At 35.1% G+C, this 25326-nt stretch overlaps 1 protein-coding gene across 1 annotated transcript in view; it reads left to right on the top strand.

The window, feature by feature from the left end:
• Nucleotides 1-724: 724 nt before the first annotated feature.
• Nucleotides 725-25326, top strand: part of NRIP1 (nuclear receptor interacting protein 1) — a 73976-nt gene continuing 49374 nt past the window's right edge. Inside the window, 1 exon segment of the mRNA XM_032219817.1 lies at nt 725-2638. The gene's annotated coding sequence lies outside the window, so the exon portion shown is untranslated.

Genomic DNA, 25326 nt, shown 5'->3' with positions numbered 1-25326 from the left:
AATTTATATAGCTTAGTCTAACCAATGATTTAAATTAATTACTTAAACTGAAAATAATTTGCCCCACATGAAATAGTTATTTTCCCATTCTTAAATTATTAATGTTGAATCAAATGCTGACCTTACATTAAGTTAGAGTCATATTTTCTTTTTATTAGAGATATTTCCTACAAAACAGACTTCACTCACACTTTTTTTCCTAAAATGACTTTCAGTTTCAAGATGTGTCATGATAGATTCTCTGTAAAAGAATGCATCTTGAAAGTTGTAGGACCAACATTTTATGCCAAGCTATATAAAATGATATGTAAGACTATGTAAACATTAGTGACCCGCCCATTAATCATTGTTTCAATTAATAATATACAGGTAGTCCGTGGCTTACAACAGTTCATTTTGTGACCATTCAAAGTTACAATGGCACTGAAAAATGACTTATGACTATTTTTCATACTTACAACCTTTGCAGCATCCCATGATCATGTGATCAAAATTCAGATACTTGGCATCTGACATAAACAACATATTTATGATGGCTGCAGAGTCCCAGGGACATGTGTTCACTTTTTGTAACCTTCTGACAAGCCAAGTCAATCGGAAAGCCAGATTCACTTAACAATTGCTGTGATTCATTTAACAACTGCTGTAAGAAAGGTCATCAAATGGGGCAAAACTCACTTAACAACTATCTCATTTAGCAACATAAATTTTGAGCTCAATTGTGATCATAAGCCCAGGACTATCTGTATTAAACTTTTTAAGTACTTTGTTGTATCAAACAGAAACCAGCATTTATTGCAAATCAGTTGGGTTCTGAATCAACAACATGGCATCATCTAAATATTCAACTGCAAGAATATTAATATGGCGCCACTCTTGTTACATTTTGCTATAACACTTGACAACTGACCTGGAATTTGACAAATTAATGAAGTTTTTGTCCTGTTGTCTATAAAACCGTTACACTGGAAGAGAACAGGTCTGTTTGACCACCTGTCTTTTGTTCCAAGGCAAAATTCTTTACCTACTATCTAATTGTTCAATACAATTGTTACAGTAGTTTAAATTCTTGGTTCTTCTAACCCAGGCATGCAGGCAACATCCATTTGGCTGTCTCTGTCTAGCTTATGGTGGTGGTGGTAGGGGAAAAGTAGTGGCAATGAGAGAGCAGTGGTGGCTGGGCATGGTTGAGGGGCAGCAGGAGGCAGCAGCCCTCCACAACAGTCCCAGTTTCTCATGTGGCCCCTTGGGAAAATTAATTGCCTATTCCTCATCTAACCACACTTTGACTTAATGTCAAATATAATTTTTTGAAGAACTTTGGTAGACATGAAATAAAATCTGGTAGAAGAATTAAAACAACAACTGAAACATAATGCAGTATGATGAAATGCAAGTGCATCATAAAGGTATTTATTTCCTCTTTAGAAAGTTTTAAAGGAAAATATAATTAATTATTGTTTCTATTATCGAAAGACAATGTTATTTAGGTCACTTGCTCCTAAGTACTGGAATTTTTACAACACTTAAAAGATTTTTTAATTTTTTGGGCATCTGGCTATTGTATTTCCTTTTACCTTTAATCTTTTAAATAACATATAGTCATAGTTGTTTCATATACATTAAAAAGATTTCAATTTATTGATCATTCTTCTATCTCATTCATAAACTATGACTAAATTTGAATGTTTACTCTGTATCAATTCACTGTGACCCAACATGAAATCATTCATCTAAGGAAATTATTTGAACTTCCCTAATTACTTTCACCTGAAAAGTCTAAAGCAATTCATGTTAAATTGCACTTCTGCTAACACACACACAACCACACACCAGCCTTGGTTTGCCATGCCTGTTTGTTGACTGTATATTCAAATCAACTTTGAAATCAACTTTATTTGCAAGCCTTGTAGCCTTCCATGAGACGGTGCCAAATAATCAGCTGTGATCTGTGTCAAAATACAGCGGCCCTCTCCCTTTCTCCATCAGATTTTCCTAGCTGGTGGTGGGAAAGAAAAAGGTTAAACCCGCGAAACTTGGCCAAACGAATGAATGGCAAGAGAGAGAGAGAGAGCGAAATGAAGGGAGGGACTGACAGGCTGGAAAGAAGGGAGGGGAGGGAGGGAAGATCGTAGGCTGCGGGTGAGGCTTTGAAAGTCAGCCTCGCAGGCATTGCAGCAGAGCCCCGAATCAGGGAGAAAGGAGGGAGGACATTTACACACAGAGACGCAGATACCCTGTGGAGAGGGTGAGGGCAGCTTCCTGAAAGGGCATTGTGTAGTTGCGCGAGTGCAGATATGCTTCTGTGCGCTTTCGTCTCGGCGTCGGAGGCGGTGGCTTCATGAGTTGCTTCGTGGAGCGGCGGCCCCTTTCTCCTCCTCTTCCCTTCCATTAAGCCGCCACTCGTCGGAGCTCCCCACGCTAGAATTAACCGCCTTGAGTTCGCGTCCGCTTGTCACGGGTGGCCTTTGGAGCAAGGGAAGGTGCGCGCGGGTGCGCGCGCTCAGAGCCCTCTGACGGGCTGCGGACAGGCGGGCCGGCGCTTGCTCCAGACAGGGCTGCTGCCGCTGCTTCCCGAGGACGGCAATGGTAGTCGCGGAAACGGCCGGCGGGAACGCCACGAACCTCATTTTGGGAGGTAAGCGCGAGGGCCCCGGTTGGCTTTTCGCCGGAGGAGGGGTACGGGAGGGCGGGGAGAAGAGGGCGAGGACGACGAGGAAGAAAATGGAAATGGCCGCGGCTGAGATTAGGGACTCCGGGGGCAGAGCGAGCTGGAGAGGCGCCGCTTTGGCACCCTGACAAGAACCGGGATCAGGGAGAGACTCAAACGGACGGATGGGGCACAGGCGCTGGAGGAAGAACGGGGAAGGGGGTACTTCGGATCTCTCAGGATTATTTCCGGTGGAACCGGTCAGTTTTTTCCACCCTCTGGCTTTTCCTCCCCCCTCCCCCGCCACGGGGGCTAAATAAATAAAGTTTGGAAGCGAATTAGGAAAACAGAGCGAGCAAAGTTTGGGCTCCTGATGTATGGGGCGGCTTTTTTAAAAATTCTTTTCCCCTTTCGCATCCTCCATACTTTCCCCTCAACCTTTCTCTGAATCAGAGAGCCCACAAAGTCTTGTGCGCAGTAGCTGCAGTTCCACCAGCTGCTCCTCTGCGGATTTAGAGCCGAGGCAAACCTTGGCGAGCAAATCCTGAAGGCTCAGCCCTCTTCTTCCCACTCCCTTCCTTGCTCTAGAGCCTCCTTGTATCGCTCCGAAGCTCCCGTTTCTTCTTTAATTTGCATGCACAACCGCTCTAGACCAGGCCATGCCTCTTTTCTCCCTGTGCTCACCCCTCGTTATTTATTCACTTCTTTTCCATTGGCAAACAGGGAAATATACACGCATGCATGCATACACGCACACAGATGTTAAGATTTTTGTTCCCAGTCCAACCTTATCTTCAATAACAGTTATTTTCGAATCACTTCGTTCAATAATGTGTTCCCACTTTCTTTCGACTTATTCCATATCTTGTTGCACCATTTATCTCTAGTGATGATTTTCTTGGCTAAGGCTGCTTCAGAAATAACAGGGGGGGAAATAGTAAAATCTCTATAGGTTTTTGGATTGTACTTACTGAATTTAATGACAAACAGTTGTGATTGGAAGATCACTGGCAGTGGTATTAAGAAACTTTCTAAAAGTATAAAGTCTATAATGACTTGACAACACTGTCAAATCTTAGTACATACTGTATTAGTTATAAAGTTGTGACATTATTAAAAATGGAAGTGCAATATATGGATACTTAATGTATATTCTTTTGGTCAACTCTTTTTCTAAATATGTAGTTTATTTGACAAACCAATTATTTCTGCAATACCAAAAGGCATGTTTTTGGGTACAAAGCAGATGTAGTGTCATTCATAGTATAATCCACAAAGTTCATTTGGAACATAGGACAATTCAACTTTTAATTTCAGCTTGATTTTAGAGGTGAAGATTGTTCTTTACTCTCTGGAATAAAGCCTGTTATGAAAGTAAAGATGAATGAATCTGTATTTAACTTTTAATGGATTATAGCTCAGTGTGACATATGTCACATTCTCAGTAGACTAGTTAAGCATGTGTGATCTGAATAGGCAATGTGCTTAATAACACAGAAGTATTTTATGTTTCCAAGTGTTCTGCTTTTGCTTTCTGTTTGTCCCTGGTATTTTTTAATCTTTCTTTTAAAAAAGTTTTTGGCTTATTTTAATTCTTCAAGGAATTCTGGAAGGAATTTCTTTTTATATAAAAAAACCTCTAAAGCATTGGTTTAGAACAGATGATAATAAAAAATAGTGGTAGAGTAGTAGCTATTTTAATTATTGTAAAACAAATGCAGTGTTTAGCTGAAATATTTACATTATAGAAGTCCCTAAATTCAAAGTAAGGCATAGACAATTATTTGTGTTTGAGAAAATATGCTTTGGTTTTTAAGTAAATTCCCAGGCACAGACTGATCATATAGATATACACAAATACATTACCAATAAAGGTGTGGCACTGGGAATGTGACTTATTAACGGAATGTGTTCAAAGAGCTGCACTTACTCAGTAAATTCCAGATTCAGTTGCTTGTATTTGCTCAGTACTTAACAGTTATAGGATTTAGCATGATTAATTTGGGCAAAAGTCTTGTGCTACTGTTGCCCCTTATTTTTGGGCATACTTTAAATTTTTCTTCATAATTGGAATAGGATTAAAGTACATACAGTACCATCTTTATTATAACAATGGCAGTAGCATTTAGACTTATATACCACTCCACAGTGCACTACAGCATTCTTTGAGCGGTGCACAATGTCATTATATAACTTTACTAAACCAGGATTACTAATTTCTCTTCCTTTCCCCTTTGTTTTTTTGGGGGGAGGGGGGAGGTAAAAGTAAAATATAGATCTGGTCACAAGGCTGCCTTTCCATTTCTTTATCAGATTTGCATGGCATTATTTACCATTGTGTGGATGCTTTTTCACAAATTATCAATATTTATAAGTTCTTAAAATTGTATTTATATTAAATAACCCTGCATTATAATTTTCAGAAAAAAGTGCCAATCATTTTCAAACTACAGAGTTTAGTGTAGGATGGCACTGTAATCAACAGGAGATATTGAAATGTGAATTTGCTTGTTGAAATATCAAGGTTTTTATTCATATTGTTTTCCTAGTCATTTACACATTATTGTAATTTTTTGTGTGGGCTTGGATTCCTCAAATTCCTAAAAGACCTATGAATTCTTAAAAAAAAACCATGTCAAGTCAAGCTTGATTCTTGTGACTAACCAACACATCCATGTTGTCTTGGAAACAATACATAGATCTATAAAAGTCTTATTGCTTTCTTCCAGGAGGTCTTTTTTATTCAATTTCCCAATCTTCTCTATGGTCCTCAGATCACTTGGTGATCTCCCATCCAAGTATTAATTTGGTCTTTTTCTCATTATTATGATCTTAAAAAAATAAGATCACCAAGAAGTGTTAGATTCTACCACCAATGGTGGTATAGATTTTAAAACTGAATAGTAATTGAAAGAAATGTTTTCCTCAAGTTGCTTTTTTACAAGTATATAATACATGCCACAAAAAAATAAAACATTATTTTAAAAGCGTGGGATGTTTATATTTGGATATGTTGATGCTGGATAAGGATTCTTATTCTGTCTTTGTTTCTAGTGAAAACTTAATTTCAATATCTGACTGAAATGCATATTGCATAATTCTTTTGATTTTCTATTTAAACTTTCTATTAAATAATATGATTGCTCTGTATATTTTTTAAAATATAGATAAAATATGCATGTAGTGAAAATTGACAATTGATATAGATCACTTCCAGTAAGGATGGTAGTGGGGAGTGAAAGTATTTCCTCTGATTAAACTCTTAGGCAAATCCATTTAAATTACATTAATTTTAAAATTAATAATTACATTGGTATGAAATTTGCTATTGGTGCCAGTGTGAGATTTCCTTCCAAAACTAATACCAGCTTCAGTAGATTTTCCTCAGAACTGTGGGGAAAAAATGGAGAAAGAAGTTAGATTGTCAATATAGATATATAGATATAAATACAGATATAGATGTGCCAAACATGTAAATTATTGCTTTATCAAACTTTCATAATGTGCTGTTTAAAATCTACAAGTTAAATGCCAAAAAAATTGTACCAAATCTAGTTGGCTTTCAGGTTAGTGATCTCTTTTATCACTCTCTGCTCCAAAAGTGACATTTAAAACATTGATCAACAAAATGAGTGATGCATTTGCAGCAGGTGTGGAAAATACAAAAACTACTTGATTTTATATAAAATTTACTTGTATCTTGTTTGTTGAATATAACAGTACTGTTAATATTATGTTCCAATACAATAGGTTTTAAATCATCTAAGAATGCCAAGATACAAAAATCTAACTGCTATAGAAGTTACATAAAATTATGAAGGTCTGAAAGATGCTGCATAGTCTTGGGTTGAGATCCCGCTTCCAGTGAATCAGGGTTGATACAAATAATTTATGATCTGTGCTATTGCTTCTTTGTTAATTGCCACCAAAATAGATTTTGGCCATTTTAGAAAATCTGTTTCCAGTTTATAGAGATCAGTACTAAGACTTAAGAAAAAGTTAGTGCCTTGGAATATTTTTAGAATGTCAGTAATAATGTATTACAATTCATAAGAAAAAAGTTATTAGACACAACATTAAAATTTACCACATGGAATAATATTGCAGGCTTTCTACTATATTGATAAAGAGCCAGTTCATAAAAAGAGAACAAATACATATCAATACACAAGTATACATTCAGAATGAAATGTCTTTCTATCGTAACAAAGTATTCATTATCTATTGTAACATTGTATGCTTTTGTTATTTTCTTTTTCCTTTCCCCTCATTTGTTCTTTTTCCTTTTTATGTTTATATAAACATAATAAACAGTTCTATATAGCCCCACCCCGAAATACAAAGAACTTCAGTATGCAATTGCTGATCAACATCCATGATTCCCCCAGTAGCAAATGTGACAAGACTTCTTTAAACCTACAAAATTTAACAATTACTGCTTATAATCTGTTGGGTATTCTCATGTTCTAAAAGAAAAAAAAGAAAATAATATCCAACATTACGAAACAAATAATGAGCTCAGATTCTCTTAAGTGTATATTTATCTGACATGTTTCATACTGTAACCCTATACAGGTAGTCCTTGTCTTACAACAGTTCGCTTAATGACCATTTGAAGTCACAACGGCATTGAAAAAAGTGACTTATGACCATTTTTTTACCTTTATGACTGTAACAGCATCCCCATGGTCATGGGATTTACATTTGGATGCTTGACAACTGATTCAGATTTTTGATGGTTGCAATGTCCTAAGATAATACGATGAACTTTTGCAACCTTCTGACAAGACAAGTCAGCGGGGAAACCAGATTCAATTAACAATTAATTTAACAACTGCAGGGATCCACTTAACAAACATAGCAAGAAAAGTTGTAAAATGGGACAATTTTAGTTAACAAATTTCTAATTTAGCAACACAAACTTTGGGCTCAATTGTGTTCATAAGTTGAGGACTACCTGTACAGTGCTTAGTTTTCTAGATGTAAACTCCATTGAATTCAGTAGGGCTTAGATTTTGGATAGAACTGGTATTGCTTCAGAAAATTATTTATGCAATTAAGTGATTTAGACAAGTAATTGCTTCTCAGACAGTACAGAATTCTTGTATAAGTTACTCATGTCCTGCAGGAAAACATTTTGAAAGTAAGAGATCCTCCTTTCCCTTCCCCACTCCTCTTCCACCACCATCTCCATCTCCTCCATAAATACTAAGAATGGAATCAGAAATGTATCTGATTATTAAAATATAGAAAATATGTCCTAGTAAAAATACTAAAAAAAATATCACTGACTTTTTATTGCTTGTGTCTGTTGTAAATATATCTCTTCTATAAATTGAACCAATAGTTTTATTTTTTCATAGCAAAGTTTAAAAATAATTTAACAAGGACTTCTTTAGACATGAAAGCCATTTGGATGATTTTGGACTAGTCACTCTTATCCCAACTCAACTCATAGGTTATTATTGTTGGGAAAAAAGGAGACAGGTATGTTAACTCTCTCTCTCACACACACATGTACACACACGTACACACACACGCACACACACACACACACACATGTCAGGAACAAACATAATTAAAAACAAACATCGAATAACACAAATAAATGTTAGTAAATTTAATTCTGGTGATTATAAACTATTCTACTTATTCTATTTGTAAGAATTCTATCTTCGGTAATTTTAGAACAAAATGAAGGTAGCAAGCCTTAAATCTGAGACACTATTTCATTATTAGAGAGTAGCAACAGAAAAACAGTGAGTCCTGGCTTCCATTCAGTAGGCATTCCTAAATTCAACCACACTGAAACATTTTTTTCGCACTGAATGGAATTTATCACTTATCCCTTGCTGATTTCACACAAAGATTAGCTATTTGTAAACAAGGAGAAAAAACCAAGTTTTAGACAAAATATACAGAGAAAGGTAAAGGTTTCCCTTGACCAGTCATGCCTGACTCTAGGGGCTGTGCTCATCTCTGCTTCTTAGCTGAGGGAGCCAGCATTGTCTGAAGACACTTCTATAGTCATGTCGCTGGCATGACTATATGCCAAGTGCATAGAATGTTGTTACCTTCCCATCGAACTGGTACCTATTTATCCACTTGCATTTGCATACTATTGAACTGTTAGGTTGGCAGGAACTAGGTCAAGTAATGAGAACTCACCACTTCATGTGAGGACCATGCTTGGATCTTGAACCGGGGCTGAAGCTTTCCAGCTGACAAACTAAACGTCTTAATAGCTGAGCTATCACGCTCCTAAAATATATATATTTCAAATTAAAAATCAAGTTGTTTATTTATGTACTAATTATTTTCAACTGAATCCAATAAAATTGGATACTAATTCAATTTGATATATTGAAATTGAGAACAGAATCAAATTATATGAAAAAAATGTTGATGCCATTGGCATGTACATTAAAATTGAAAATGCTATCTTTTTTTGAGGGGAAGTAACCCCATATAACAGCTGTATCAAGAGATTATTAAATCTTTATTTTTCATATTATCAATTATATAGTTCATAAAAAAAAACTAAAGATGCTGGTTATTACACATGTACTTAGCTATTGCATCATGTCATCTTGTGAGAAAGATGTCATAGATGTGATTTAAAAAGATATTTATTCTTACAATTATGCAGTTGTTTATATACTATTATTTATATTGTTGGTAATATAAGGGTCATTTTGAGAATTTATTTTATTTAGTGTATAGCATGTTTTAGGAAAATAATTATTTTGGGGCTGCCACAAAAAAGAGGGGATCAACCTATTTTCCAAAGCACAAGAAGGCAAGACAGGATACAATGGTTGGAAACTAATTGAGAGAAGCAGTCTAAAACTAAGGAGAAACTTTCTAACAGTAAAAACAATTAACCAGTGAAAAAGCTTTCTTTCAGAAGTTGTGGGTGCTTCATCACTGGAGGCTTTTATAAAGAGACTGGACAACTAATTATCTGAAATGGTATAGGAGGTTGAACTAGAAAACCTCCAAAGTCCCTTCAAACTCAATTATTATGTATTCTGAAAATTGGAATATAAATAGAAGGAATAGATGAATACAATAAGTTGAATTTCATTCCAGTAGATTTATAAAACCAGTTTCTCCAATAGAAGATTTCTGGTAAACTCTTATGATGCATTGTGTAAAAGAAATATTTTTATTTTCTAAATACCGGTACAGTGACATTTTGATTCAATAGACTATTTGGAGCAAGAAGGATGTCTGTTATTCACAAATGTCTGATATATTAGTGAGTGTTTCACCATGGCAATATAATTTTGCTCCATTGCATTAATCTTAGAGTGGCCATAGAGGTGCAATGATTATAGCATATGTTTATTAATAAATATTTTTTAAAAAAATGAAATTTCACTTTACATATTTATAGTTTATGAATATAAAACATCAGAACCTAAATTTCTCAATTGATATTTGAAAAACCTATATTACAATCTTAAAATCCCCCTAAACCTGCATATAATTAATGAATAAAAATGACATTTTGTGTAGTTTAGAAGAAAAATAAATTGACTTTGAAGAAAATAAGAATCAACTTAGCCTTGAAAAGGAGAAAGAGGTTAAAAAGAAACTCAAGATTGCCCAAGTAAAGACATCAGCAAAATGATCTTAGAAAAGTGATTGTTGTTGCCCATTATTTGTCAAGCACAGGGAAAATCAGGCGATTAGGCAATTTGAATTAGTATAAAGATTTACTGAAGCTTAAGTTCTCTACAAGAATCTGGGTGAGTGACCAATAAGGGAAATGTGCAGGAGTTAAGAATAGAAATGAATTTAAGGTGGGCTTAGATCTCTTGCAGGTGCAAAGGTAGTTGTGAGTTATGACATGTTTGACCCCCACCCTTGGGTTTAGCCTGATCATCTCCTGCATCAATCTGGGAAGGGCTATAAAGCCATTTCCACACAATTTAAATTCCATTCTGCAATGAGAAAGGTTATTCACAAGTGGAAAACATTCAAGACAGTTGCCAATATTCCCAGGAGTAAATGCGCAATGCTCAGATAAATTGCAAAAAAATCCAGGGAGTACACCTCACATGCTATACAGGCCTCAGTTAGCATGTTAAATGTTAAAGTCCATGACAATAGCATTAGAAAAGACTGAACAAGTATGGTTTCTTTGGAAGGATTAACAGGAGAAAGGCTCTTCTCTTTAAAAAGAACATGACAGCACAGCTTAGGTTTGCAAAGGTTGCATTTTAGCATATCAAAGACTTCTGGAACACTAATCTTTGGATAGACAAGACTAAAGTGGAAATATTTGGCCATAATGCATAGGACCACATTTGGTGAAAACCAAATACAGCATATCAGCATAAACTTACTAACCATCAAGCATGGGGGTGGAGGGGTGATGATTTGGGCTTGTTTTTCATCCACAGGACCTGGGCACCTTGCAGTCATTGAATTGACCATGAACTCCTCTGTATACCAAAGTATTCTGTAGTCAAATGTGGGGCCATCTGTCCACAGCTAAAATTTGGCTGACATTGGGTCATGTGAGAGGACAATGATCCAACAGAATGGCTGAAAAAGAAAAGAATCAAGGTGTTGCAATGGTCTAATCAGTCCAGACCTCAGTCTTACTGAAATGCTGTGTAGGATCTCAATAGAGCTGTGAACAGAAGCAATCTTGTAAAGAAGAGAGTGACGAAATCTGTTTGCAAGAGAAACTAAGAAACCGATAAAGTCATACCTAAAACAATTACTTTGTTGCTAAAAGTGGTTCTAAAAACTACTGAATCATAAGGTGTGCTTATGTGTGTGGCTTCTCTATTTTGCCTTTCTTTTTGTAAAATAAACGATGGCATGATGTAATGTGTCATGTGTTGTTATTCATCTATGTATTCATCTGCTTTTAAGAACTGCTAAGAACCAGATAATTTTTACTACATCCTGATACATAAAACCATAGAGCTCAAAGAGAGTGTACTTTCTTTTTTACATGGCTATATATACTACCCATTTCACTGTTGAAACTACTCTTGGTGCCATACAAAATGAACATAGAAAGATATTCATGCTAGCAAAGTTTAATGCTCTACTTTTAAACCTTGCAAAAGGGCAGTTTAGTAACATTCTCTATTTATAGCACCATTGCATATGCTTGAAAATAGCTATTAAACCAACATAGTATAAAATATATCAGGGTTAGAAGTTTATATACTTCTCACCAAGAGCATGTGTTGACCTGAGCCTGAATTACATTTTGATCAGTAGACACCATTGTTTTTTTTATATATTATGAAATTACATCAGTAGATACCTCTAATTTTAATACATTATAACAACCAATGTATTTGTCCAACCAAATATGTATTTGTCCTTTGATTATTTATTCCATAAAATAATAAATCTATTTTTTTCAAGGGGCTTCTAAGATTGGAATATGAATCTTCTAACTTTATTTGAGAGTTATAGGCAATACTTCTGTTTTTACCTTTTTGAAATCAAACTAATTTTTTTAAGGTGCTGCATTTTGTTCCTTTAATAACAATATGAAAACTTCCAAGACCATGTAGGCCTTGTGTCTATTTTCTTGTTTTTCTTTTCATCAACTTATATTTATATTATGTAAAGCTGTTGTACTTTGGATTTATTGATATTTCATATAGGAAGAATTATTATAGCATTAATTGATTATGTGCCATCAAGTCAGTGTCCACTCTTAGTGAATATATAGATTTTCTATATGAGATCTGCTCCTAACATGGTTGTCAGGCAGTGGTGGGTTGCTAACCGGTTTACTACCGTTTCGCTCATGCTCACATGCGCATGCGCAATGCTTTTGCGCATGCACAGTAGTGTCCAGGGGGTGGGTGGGCGGAGCCTCCAGCTGCCAGCACTACTGGTTCGGCCAAACCGGGCTGAACCAGCAGCACCCATCTCTGTTGTCAGGTCTTCCAACAGTACACATAACACCAGTAATGCTGGTGGTCGTCATTTTCTCTCTTTCCAGCTTCCACAGCATCAGAACCTTCTTCAGAGACACAGGTTTTTGTATAATGTCTAAATTGAAATAGCATATTGTAATATTAATTGATAAAGTGAGCTCTGTATTTTGTATGTAGATGAGTTGAAGTTAATCTGTCAGGAACCACTAATTTCCAGGCTAGAGAAAACCATGACACCATATAATGTGTTTACCTAAGACCATCACAAGAATGACCAAGTATCTATTCATTCAGTAGAGTCAGAGGGAAAAGCCTAGACTTTAAACTTTAGAGTATTGACCTCTGTAAAAGCATTGACTCCTTTGCACTGCAGAGAGCAAATCATTTGTGTGTCGTGCTGTCATTTTTGTCAGCAAGAAAAAACCTAAAATAGGCAAGTCATATTTTAAAGTCTTCCACCAGTTAGCCTATTCCTCAGTAAGGAATTAAATGTCTGTGCAGCTGAGATTTATTGCTGAGTTCTTGTATGAAGGCTAACTATAGTCCTAACTTATATCAATGCTTGTTTGAAATTTTCTTGGCAGTATTTCTTTTTGAGGATAGGATCAAAATTGTTGGATACCTTTCATTTTTGAATAGAGGAAAGTAACACTTACATTTTCAGCAGTTTAAATTGCATTTACAGCAACTTTTTAGTTTATCATATTTGAACTTGTACTAGATAAGGTTAATAGGTTAGCAACAGAAGGTCAAATTACAAGGCATTAAGCTTAATGAAAGCAGAGCAGGAGTGGCAGGAATTTGTGACAGCTAAATAGGTTCCCTGCAGACTAATGCCAGTTATGGTGGAACCATGACTCAATTTAAGTGATGATTAACAGTTTGACATGCTAGACATTTCTAGCCAATCCCATCTGTTCTAGAGGTTAAGAAAGTACACCTTTGTAAACTGATGGGTTGATTTTGGTGCCTTTCTGGTAAAGTTTAGATGTCGAAGGCCAGTGCAGTAAGTGTAAGTTAAAGTTACATTGTTTAGTAATCTTTAACTGTAACTCTTTTATATTGTGGCTACCTGTAAACTATAACATTGCTATAGAATACAAATAACTTGTCAACCAAGTTATGAGAATTGGAAGAGATATACCAGTGATGGCAAACCTTTTCAGCACCAAGTGCCCAAACTGGAACGTATGTGCACGGACACATTTTTGGGCTGTTTTAACACCATTTTGGGGGGCATTTCTCAGACCAGAAAAGGCCAGGAAAAGGGCCATTTTTCAAGCTGTTTTCCAGAACTCCAGCACCTGCACTATAGTCCTAACTTATGCATGCCAGAAACCAGAAGAACAGCTGGTGACTGCATGCATGCCCACAGAGAGGGCTCTGTGTATCACTTCTGGCATGCGTGCCATAGGTTCACCATCACAGAAATATATTCACTTTGAAACAGAATTGATTGTAATTAATTTTCTAAAGTCATATAAAAATAGTTTACATTAGCATGGACTTCTCTGATAATCATCACATTTTCTGTTTGAAATTGAACACTGAATTCTGAAAGTGACTCACTTGTTCCATTTTTTTTTTTTTTTTACTTTGGACAAATAGTTAATCACAAAGGAACACGTAGAGAAAAAAATGACTTAATTCACAACATATAAAAAGGGGTTATACAATGTGTAGCAGAATGGGAAAGTGGGATATAACGATCGTAGAATAGATACAGGAACATGAATGCAAAAGTAGTTGTAAGATTTCTAAAAGTGCAAAGTACAGAGTTGGGAATTCAAAGTAATATGTGAAAAAGGTCACTGTATATAACTGTTAACATATGATTGAATAATTGAATATTCAGGTTACACACACACACACACACACACACACACACACACACACACATAGTATGTATGTATGTATGTATGTATGTATGTATGTATGTATGTATGTATGTGTATATATATATATATATATATATATATATATATATATATATATCCATGAAAGTATATGTGCATGCATTGATCTATGTATGAATCGATTTTTAAACAAATATGCATATATGCCAAATAAGTATAATATATCTATATACAGCAGAGGTATACAGTATGTACCTATATCTGTGTGCTAGATCAGTGTAATATACCTATGTATAAGTAGATATATCTATTTAGTTCAATAGTTGTACTTTGCTGTATTTTAATGCTGACTGCTCCTAATCTCATTTGTTTGTTGTATTATATTTGGTTATTTATTTGGAATTGTATCTAATTGGACATAAATAGAATTTGATGAGTGGAGATGACTTTAAATAGTATCTAGCTTGTTTTCCCCACTTTCTTCATATATTGTTTCAAATACTTAAGGTTTAGTGACTCACCTTATTATTCTTATTGTTTGTCTAAGGTAGTTAGATTTTATAAAAGATGGTGTGTAGCTTGCACTAAAGTGTATGCTGTGTTTATTGTAGTAGCTTTCAGAGTTTTCAGTAGGTAGAATAATTTAATTGGCATGAGAATTATGAAGTGGGAGAATATGTAGCTATTTTTTTGAAATAAAAGCATATCAAAATGTTATTTTAAAAGTAGGATATTATACTACTTTGCCAGAAAGTTAATTACTGTATCAGAATGCTTCACATGAGTTAAAATAAACAAGATAACAAATCAAATAGCACATTAAAACAATTATGCATTTATAAACCAATAACAACAACAACATATATTCTACTGAAACATCATCAATGTATTATAGCAATAGCAATAGCAGTTATATACCGCTTCATAGGGCTTTCAGCCCTCTCTAAGCGGTTTACAGAGTCAGCATATCGCCCCCACAGTCTGGATCCTCATTTCACCCACCTCGGAAGGATGGAAGGCTGAGTCAACCTTGAGCCGGTAAGATTAGAACTGCTGAACTGCAGATAACAGTCAGCTGAAGTGGCCTGCAGTACTGCACCCTAACCACTGCACCACCTCGGCTCTATTATTGGTAGTAAAAAGATTTTTAATAATGTTCAAGGTTCCCTCACAATTAAGCAGAATTAATTTTAGGTACAAGTGAAATTGTATCGCTGTGCACAGTTTGGTTTAAGCTAAATTGTTTATCAAAGCTTTAGGGTCTCCAAATATCCCTGTGTATAGACAAATCAAATACCTTGGTTGGAAGGTAACAGCATTCCGTGCACCTTCAGCATTTAGTCATGCTGGCCACGTGATCACAGAGACATCTTCTGACAGCGCTGGCTCTTTGGCTTAGAAACAGAGATGAGCACTGCCCTCTAGAGTTAGGAATGACTAGCATGTATGTGCAAGGGAACCTTTACCTTTATAGACAAATCACTTGTCTGAATTTATAATGGAGAAAGCAGTAGAGTTCTATCTCTGAGAACTACTTACAGTCTGCCATGAAATTGCATTTATGGAAAGACATATGCTAATGACACTTAGTTATAATTCTCCTTTCTGCAAATTTAAGGTTGGACTACTACAGAGCCTCTGATTGTCTCCAGGCTGTATAAGGGTCTGACTATGGGAGAACAAACTAAAGCCGAATTCATGAAAGATTAAGTAGCTATTGAATACAGAGGATGGACTTTGGGGTGTGAGTAACATGCCTATTTGATTGGATCATATTTCTCTTCTGGAGTAGGTTCACAGTCTTGAATTTTCAAGTGGATTAATTTTTTGCTGATAGAGGAGAGATGTAGTGTTTGTCACATACCCTATTAGAACATTGCAGTTTGCTATTTTTGCTATAGACCTTTAAAATTTTCTGGAAACTTCTGACCAGAATGTGGTAGTATAGGTGAAAATGGCATCTTTCAGAAGTGCTACAACATCTATAAGTTGAAATATATACATTGCTTGCTCCTTGCATTTTGAATTCATTTTGAGAGAGTGTAATGTACGCAGAGCATAACATGCTAAGAAAGTGTAATATACAAAGACATAAAAATAAATGTTTATGTGTTTTGGTTTTAACTCTGAGGAAATTTTCTTTGCTGAACAAATTGCTAGTTTTGAGGAAGTCTCCTATTTATTACAGCCTAGATGGGTGTTTGAACCCTATTTTGTATGTAGATCTCCATTTTTAAATATTTTGTAAATGGATTGGCAGAATAGTTGTTTGTTCTTATAGCATTGTATCCAGACAATGCTGGAATAGGAAATAATGACATTCTGGATGTGAGATTTCATATTTGAAATGCATTGATTGTTCTTACTCCAAGGAAAAAATGGAATATATCTGGGAATCCAAGAACATTTTGGAAAAGAATCACACTGTACTGTACATAATTGTGTGATAAGACTATAGCTGACTGCTAGGCTATGTGGGGTAATTCTAGAGATCTGGAAATGTAGAAGGGGAATAACAGAGTATTTTGGTGATGATAGGTTAGGAAAGTTATGATAGGTTAGGAAAGTTATGGTAGGCAGGTGTTCCAACATAAAAGTGTCAAGCAATTTTGTGTAAACCTTTAGTTCTAGCCAAAGTGCTTCATTCCTTCATTTTCATAGCAGTATTTATTTGTTTATTTAAATTTAATGGCTACTATACTTCAAAGGACTCTGGATGGCTTATACTTTTAAAAAAGTGTAATACAGTGAGAAATAACCATCCTATATCTAAGCCTGGGAAAACAGCCAGGTTTTCAAGGACTTTCAGAACATTATCAAGAGCTATACCAATCTGTGGGAGGTGATAATGTTCCAAAGGGTAGGCACTGTGACAGAGAAGGTGTGCTTCCTAGGTCCCAAAAGATACTGTTAATTGGAGGGATTTGGAGCTCATCCATTCTGCCTACTCTTCATGACTGGATAGAAACTATTGGAAATAGCATTCTCTCAAATATCGTATTTTGTATTGTTGGAGATATTGAGTTTTTGTTGGAAAATGTCAATTTTGTTTGAAAATATAGTCTGCATTTGTCCATAACCTGGTAATAGATGAACAAAGGAAATTATCATGTTTCATTAAAATCTGGTGGGTGAGGAGAAGGATGATAACTTTTAAATAATTTGCTTTCCAGATTTCATTTTCTGCATTTTCCACAATCCAAGGATAAGACACAGAGTGTAGGTTATGTTTTCGAAAAGCTTGATTATCTCTGTCATGATTCTATATATTTTAATTTCTTGCATCATTTTGTATACTATGTTAGGTGATTCTTATGCTGAGCACTGAGCCTGACACAACATAGGTGCCAACTAGAGTCCTCACCTGCATACAACTTTGACTAAGGTACTGACAGGACTGGGAGTGTGGGAGCCTTTTAGGTACTGACTTTGCTGGGGAACGGTTGTGCCCTTTGTGGTTTTTACCTTTTGGGCTTTCCTCCTGGACTCTGAATCCCTATAGTTGGCTAGGGTTTCCTGCAACAAGTACTCCAGAACATTGGGCTTTCAGTTGAAGGGTGCTGATTGGAGATGAGACAGCTATATGTTTGATGCTTGCTGTGATGATACCATAATCTAGTCTTAAGCCAATGACACTAAGACTGTTGGCTACATTGATTGAATTCCTGTTGGAGGCACTGAGACTTTTTCTATTTTTCCAGCTTGCAGGTGCTGTGATGATGCATGGCCTTGTTGGCTGCTGCTGGAAGCTGTTGTCACTGTAGCATGGTGTTTTCTGCAGTTTCAAAGAGAAAGGCTATTGACTACAGCAACTGGGGTGTCATGGATTATACAGAGGGGTGGTGACAGCTGACAGGTTTAATAGAGTGCTGTGGACTCCCTTCCCTCCTCTATGGGGTTATCTTGCCCCTTTATTGCTGACTCAACTGGGTCGGCACTTTGGCATCATCATGGTTCGCTGTTTCATATAGGTAGTCCAGGATTTAAGGTCATGATTTGAACCAGAAATCTTATTGCTAAGCAAAGTGGATATTAAGTCATGCCTGATTTTATTATGTTTTTTATCACAATTATTAAATGAATCTCTGCATTTGTTAAATGAATCATGCAATCGTTAAGTAAAGGCAACTTGCCCCATTGACTTTGCTTGTTGGAAGCCAGTTGGGAAGGTCACATATTGCAATCACATGACTCTGGGATATTGCAGGCATTGTAAATATATGCTGCTTGTCAAGCACCAGATTCTGATCACATGACTCGGGATGCTGCAGTGGTCATATGTGCAAGGAATGGTGTAAGTCCATTTTTTCAGTGCAAATATCTTTGAATGGTTGCTAAACAAATGATCAAAACAAGCTGTCTTATTCAGTATATTCTTTCTACATAATACTGTTGAATGTCTTTTTCGCCTTCCATGTAAGATACAAGAAGCTATAGAGCAATTCTTTTCAGTTTGTGCCTCTCCCTTTGAAGAGGCTACAATTGTAAATTCAGGAAACATAATCCCTAATGCCTTTTAGAAAGGCAGTGAGAAAAATGTTGCAAAGAGAATTTGAACTGTGATGTTGATAAGGGTGGACTGCCAACCAATAATATTTGTTCTGATTTAGAGGAATGTTTTCATTTAGATTTTAGTTCTAATAAATCTGTATTTATAGAAGTTGTAGGAGGCAAATTGGAATCTACAAATACTGTAAACAAAACAGTTGGATTTTCTGGTTGTTCAAAATGTGTGTGTGTGTGTGCAAACACACACACACACACACGCACACACGCACACACAATGTTTATATATTTCTGTGTAGGCCCATCCGGAACTAGTTGGGAGTAGACCTGAAATGTATCTCTCTTGCCAGATTCTAGTGGATACGACAACATAATTGGGAAGAGGCAATTGCTCAAATGTTCCCTTACTTGTTTAATGTATTTATGAATATATGTATAAGAAATATTTGTAATGAAATATGTTGGCTAGGGGTGTTAACTTACATTTACTTTTGTATGTAAGTGATGGTATGTTATTGCTCCAGACCCTAAATAATTTGTGCTAGTTCTGGCTGTATTGAAGATACAAAAAGTATAGATCTGAAAATGATCATATCAAAATATACAGTATATATGTTAATGAAATGTAAAAAATACAAATTATGAATAAATGCATGAAACAAAATAAAATCTACTCCAAGAAGTTCAGTTTAATTGGTGAACTGTTCATAAGCTTATTTCACAAACTACATCTGAGCTTGTTTCACAACTTTGTTTTGTTTTTTGTTAATTTTGGAGTTTTGAAGACAGAATGCAGTAATTCTGAACTCACGTTCTGTATTTCAGACATATTTCTAAGAACAATTAAGTAGCAGACAGTTACTCTAGACTATGCCACAGAAGGAAGCTTCTATAGATAGATTTGAAGAGACATATAAACATCAATTATATACAATATCAGTGTCATGAAAATCTATTAAAATTCTTTCATAATTTGCAAATGTGTAGCAATAGTAGGGTTGATAGGAATAAGAATATATGTAATATGAAAATTATTTGAATACTTAAGGAACTGTGCAACTTGCAACCAGAATGACCAATCATCTAGCTATCCTGTCCATAAATGTAATTAAGCAAGAGTTTTCTCTCAGTGAAAATTAAAACATCTTCCTAAGAAATTAACTCATTGAATGTAAGAGTTTTATTGGATGAAACAAAAGTTTAATATTATAAAATAAAAATATTTTTTGCTTATACTATGTCTCCTAATACAATTTACAAAGCATATTAACTAATATGTATAACAAATAACAAGTAATTTGTCCTCATTATATAATATTCTAATATAAAACCTGTAATATAAGATTTTCTTAGTGTGGTAGAGCACTTAAAGTATGGAAGTAGGACTCCAGGTTACAATTTATCTCTGTCTCTCTCCAAACTACTACCAAAAACTGTTGTAAGGTTAAGATAACATCCTTATATAACTCAACATAGGCAGGTTATGATTCAAACAAACAATGCTAGAGGTACTTCATAATTTTCCTTGCTTATTTTATATTTGTTCTAATTTTGTAATTTCCAAGATTGAATAAGAATTATACACAATATTCTAAACATAGTTACTATATTTATAAAATAAAAAATCCCCTCCCACCCTTTATGAGTGATTTGTATCTGTCTGTCTGTCTATATATACATATATTTATGTGAGTGTGCATGTATGCATGCACATGTACTTAGTATGAATTAGATCTTTTTAATAATATCTAAACTTGGGTGCTAAAGAATATTCCTCAGAATACCATGGATAGTGAGGAAAACAATGAAATTGACTCTCAAACAATCTACCCAGAATTCTAAGTTGAAGCACAAACGATCAGATTCAAATTATTTTACATTGGGCATATTGTGTAAATACCTATTTCTCTGCAGAAGGTTCTAATGCTGGAAAAAATAACAGGGAATAAGAGGAAAAGGACTGCCATTACACACACAGACATTCATATATTTAACTTGATGGGTTTGTGGTTGAGTCAGCCAGTTCTCATCTGATACCTTAACTAGTTGATAACTTAACTATTACCCTACACTGGACTTTAAAGTGTATGAAAGGAAAAATAAATCCTTAGTACACAACCTTTCAGAATCTAACTTTTAACTTCTGTAAGCCTATTTTTTGCTTCCTGGTCATTAATTACATATGTTTATACAATATTTTAAAGCTTTCATTGAAAGCAAAGGTGCCTGATATCTTCTAGCAGATGAATTTGCAGATTTTGAATTAAATGCATTAGTATGCTGATGATATTCAGTCTGCAGGCTCAGAGTTGGAGCGTCTGTATGATTTTAGATAGTAGAATTGAGCTTAAAAAAATGAACTGAAATTTAACTGAAGACATTTGATTGATTCCAGGAGCTGTATATCAGGATATAATTGGGATATAATTTTGGATTGGGTTTTATTATGCTTTAGTAGATTGGTTTTAGTTATGAGTCTTCATGGATCCTGGAGAAATAGCAATTATGTAAGTTATTTGGCAAAAAGTATTTTTTAAACTTTGGTTATTAAAGATGAATCAGGACACATCTGATATATCTTTCTAAGCTACCCAAAGTCATGAAAGAAATGGTCAACATATGAAGATTTTAAATAAAAAGTAAATATTGTGTAAATGTTCATCATTCAGGTATTTTATCCCAAACACACAAAAAAGGAATACAAACTTATGAAATAAGCCTTTTTTGAGATTTTTTTCCAGTCATGTCAGAAGCAGTGAGGTGCTTCCAAGTTGAAAAGATTAGCCAGTGACATCACCATTGTTAATAGCATGTACTTCTAGGCAAATCTGAGATTACAACTCCAGATTGTTGCTAGTTAATTTGTTGAGTCTTATTGGATGATCAGTAAAACAAGTTTGAAGTAATTACAGTGTATTCAGAAAGTATTCAGACCCCTTCACTTTGTCATTTTTTTATGCTGCAGCCTGATTCTACAGTTGCTGAAATTCATTTGTTTTCTTGTTAATCTACCCAGTACCTCATAATGACAAAGTGAAAACAGAATTTTAGAAATGTCTGTAAATTTATTAAATATAAAAAACTGAAATATCACATTGGCATAAATATTCAGAGCCTTCAAAGTACAATAAGTACTTTGTTGAACAATTATAGCCTCAAGTCTTTTGGATATGACATGACAAGCTTTGTACACCTGAATTTCTGCCATTCTTCCTTGTAAATCCTCTCAAACTCAGGTTGGATGATGACCGTCGGTGGACAGCCATTTCCAGGTCCCTCAAGAGATGTTCAATAGAGTTCAACTCGGCTCTAGCTGGGTTACTGTAGGACATTCACAGAGTTGTCCCTAAGCCACCCCTGTGTTGTCTTGGCTGTGTGCTTAGGATCATTGCCATATTGGAAAGTGAGCCTTCGGCTCATTCTGAGTTCCTAAGTGCTGTGGAACAGGTTTTCATTGAGGATATCCCTGTAATTTGCTTCATTCTTCTCTTCCTCAACTCTGACCAGGCTCCCAGTCCCTGCTGCTGAAAAACACCCCCATAGCATGATGCTGCCACCACCATGCATCACTGTTGGAATGATATTGGGCAGTTGATGAGTTGTGTCTAGTTTCCTCCAGATATATATTTATAATTGAGGCCAAACAGTTCAATCTTGATTTTATCAGACCAGATAATCTTGTTCCTCACAGTCTGAGAGTCCTTCCGGTGCTTTTTTGCAAACTGCAAGTGGGGCCTTCATGTGTTTGGCACTGAGAGAGGCTTCTGTCTAGCCACTCTGCCATAAAGTCCAGATTGGTGGAGAGCTGCAGTGATAGTTGTCCTTCTGGAACTCTGACATCTCCACACAGGATCTCTGGAGCTCAGTCAAAGTAACCATTGGGTTCTTGGTCACTTCTCTTACCTGATTGCTCTGTTTGATGGGGCAATCAGCTCTTGGAAGAATCCTGATTGTGCCAAACTTCTTCCATTTGTGAATTATGGAAGCCGCTGAGCTCTTAGGAACCTTCACTGCAGCGTAAATTTTATTGCAGTCTTCCCCAGATCTGTGCATTGCAATAATCCTGTCTCTGACTTCTTCAAGGCAGTTTGCTCTGTTACAGTATGCATTGTCAGCTGTGAGACCTTGTATGGAGAGGTGTATACCTTTCAAAATCATGTCCAATCAATTTAATTGACCACAGGTGGACTCCAATCAAGGTATAGAAACATGTCAGTAACAATCAAGAGAAATGGGAGGCATCTGCCTAATTTCAAATGTTGTTGCAAAGGGTCTGAATACCTTATGCCAATATGATATTTAGGGTTTTTTTATAGACATTTCTAAATTCTGTTTTCATTAATGGGTAGATTAATGAGAAAAAATGAGTTTCAACAAATGTAGAATCAGGCTGCAGCATAATAAAATTGACAAGTCATTTTGACATCATTCAATGTTACATGAGAGAGATCTTACTAATTAATGATACTACCTTTCCATATCCATTCCCCATGTTCAAAGAAGCTGACTTAGGCTGCAGATCTTCTTGAACAGATTTAGGACATAGATAAGGGAGGAAAAGGATTTGCTCTGTTGTATTCCTTTAGTCAAATATAATCATTGAGTTCAGTCTAGATCTGTTTCAAAGTCATGTAGGGAAACATTGAATTGTTGCTTATCATTTGCAAATTTCAGAAGGAAGCTTATTGAATAGAAAGACTTATTTATGTAATATGGAAATCTGCTGTAGGTTGAATTTGTCAATATATTTATTTGATATTCACAGTTGAAAATGTTAAAATACGAAGAATATACTTATTTTACCTCATAATGCTATACCTTTTTAAATACATATGAATGTATTAAGAGACCCTTTTAAAAACACATTTCCTTATCTAATATACAGTTTTTAACTATTAATGATTAATTAAGTTGTTTTGGATTTTTAAAAAAAATGATTTTGTCCTGCTTTGATGCAATGTAGACAGCAGTGCTTGAAAAAAAATACAATAAGGTTTCAAGATTCTATATATGTTTCATTATCAATGCAATATAGGACATCAGAGCAATAAACTCTATGTTGTATATCAGAATTTCTATAAACACCTCTGCACTCACTGTGTGTATTGCTACTCTTAATGGAGGGTCAAATCGCTGTAATGTAAATTTAAAATAATTTATAAAATTTTATATTTTATCAGATTCATATATCTCAGTATTTAATGCTGCTGAGTTTATACTAACAGGTATCACAACTCAAAACTCAAGAAAGCTAGATAGGTGTTATTGATTTTTGTAATATTGGTAAGTAGTATTTAACTGCAACTGCAATCAGATTAACTTCCTCCTACATTACAAGAAAATTCGCACCAAAAGCCTATTTTTAATTGTTTTTTTAACTATAACTATTAGTTTTAGAGTAAGACCAAGATGTTCTTTTTTTCTTCTATATTTTATGACTTTATTTACTAGACTTCCTAAGTGGTTCTCAACCTTCTCATCAATTGATATTAGAGTTAGGTGTGGCATCCATTTTTTGTTACTACTTGGCAAAAGAGAGACAAATCTCTCTCTTGCTTTCTGTCACATTAAAAAAGTTTAACAGTTTTCCTTAAGGTTGAAAGCCAGGGATCCTTTTTAACCAAAACAAAGGATTGTTTTTTCCTCTCAGCTTTGTCTAGACTGAGCTAAATCTAGAAGAAGATCAAAGAATTTTACACATTTTTATAGCAGCTTGCCAGATTCATCCTTGTAATGTTTACACTCCCATCCCTTTTCCCTGAGTTCTATAATATCTGGGTGTGGCTGTTCTTCAGGTGAAAGAATTTCATCTTTGTGGGTAGCTATGCTGCCACTACACATTTCCTTTCCCCAGGAATAAGTTTTAAATTAATGGTTCCAGTTTCCATTTTTTTTAACCAGTCACTAAGGCCATTTAGACAGTTTTAGAATGTGTGAAGTTGGATTGCAAACTCAACATGAATAATTAATCAAACCTACTTGTATTGAACTTTTCCCCTGACAGAATCAAGCCCATATATAGCATTTTGTTGTAACTTTTAAAAGCTTCTTTAAAATAATATATATGTTGAAAATTAAGCAGTACATACAGTGTTATTGTCATCCTCAAGGTTCCACCATTTTAATATACAGTAAAACATTTTCATTTCATATTACTAGTTGTAGTATTGCTAAATTATACCAAAATTATTTTTAGATTGAACAGAAGATATCTATTGTAAAACCAATTATAAAACCAATGCCATCCTTATGTTTATTGAAAATTAACTAATTTAAAGCAGAACTGTTATTGAGTAATATTGGTGCAGTATGTAACTAGAGGAGATGCTTGTGTACATTTCTCATACTAGTTTCTGTAACTATTATGAGAAGATTTTGAAATTATTTTTAG

Source organism: Thamnophis elegans, chromosome 6, assembly GCF_009769535.1.
Source record: "Thamnophis elegans isolate rThaEle1 chromosome 6, rThaEle1.pri, whole genome shotgun sequence".
NCBI classification, from domain to species: domain Eukaryota; kingdom Metazoa; phylum Chordata; class Lepidosauria; order Squamata; family Colubridae; genus Thamnophis; species Thamnophis elegans.
Note: the sequence above shows the minus strand (reverse complement) of the source record. Positions and strands in the feature narration are given on the sequence as shown.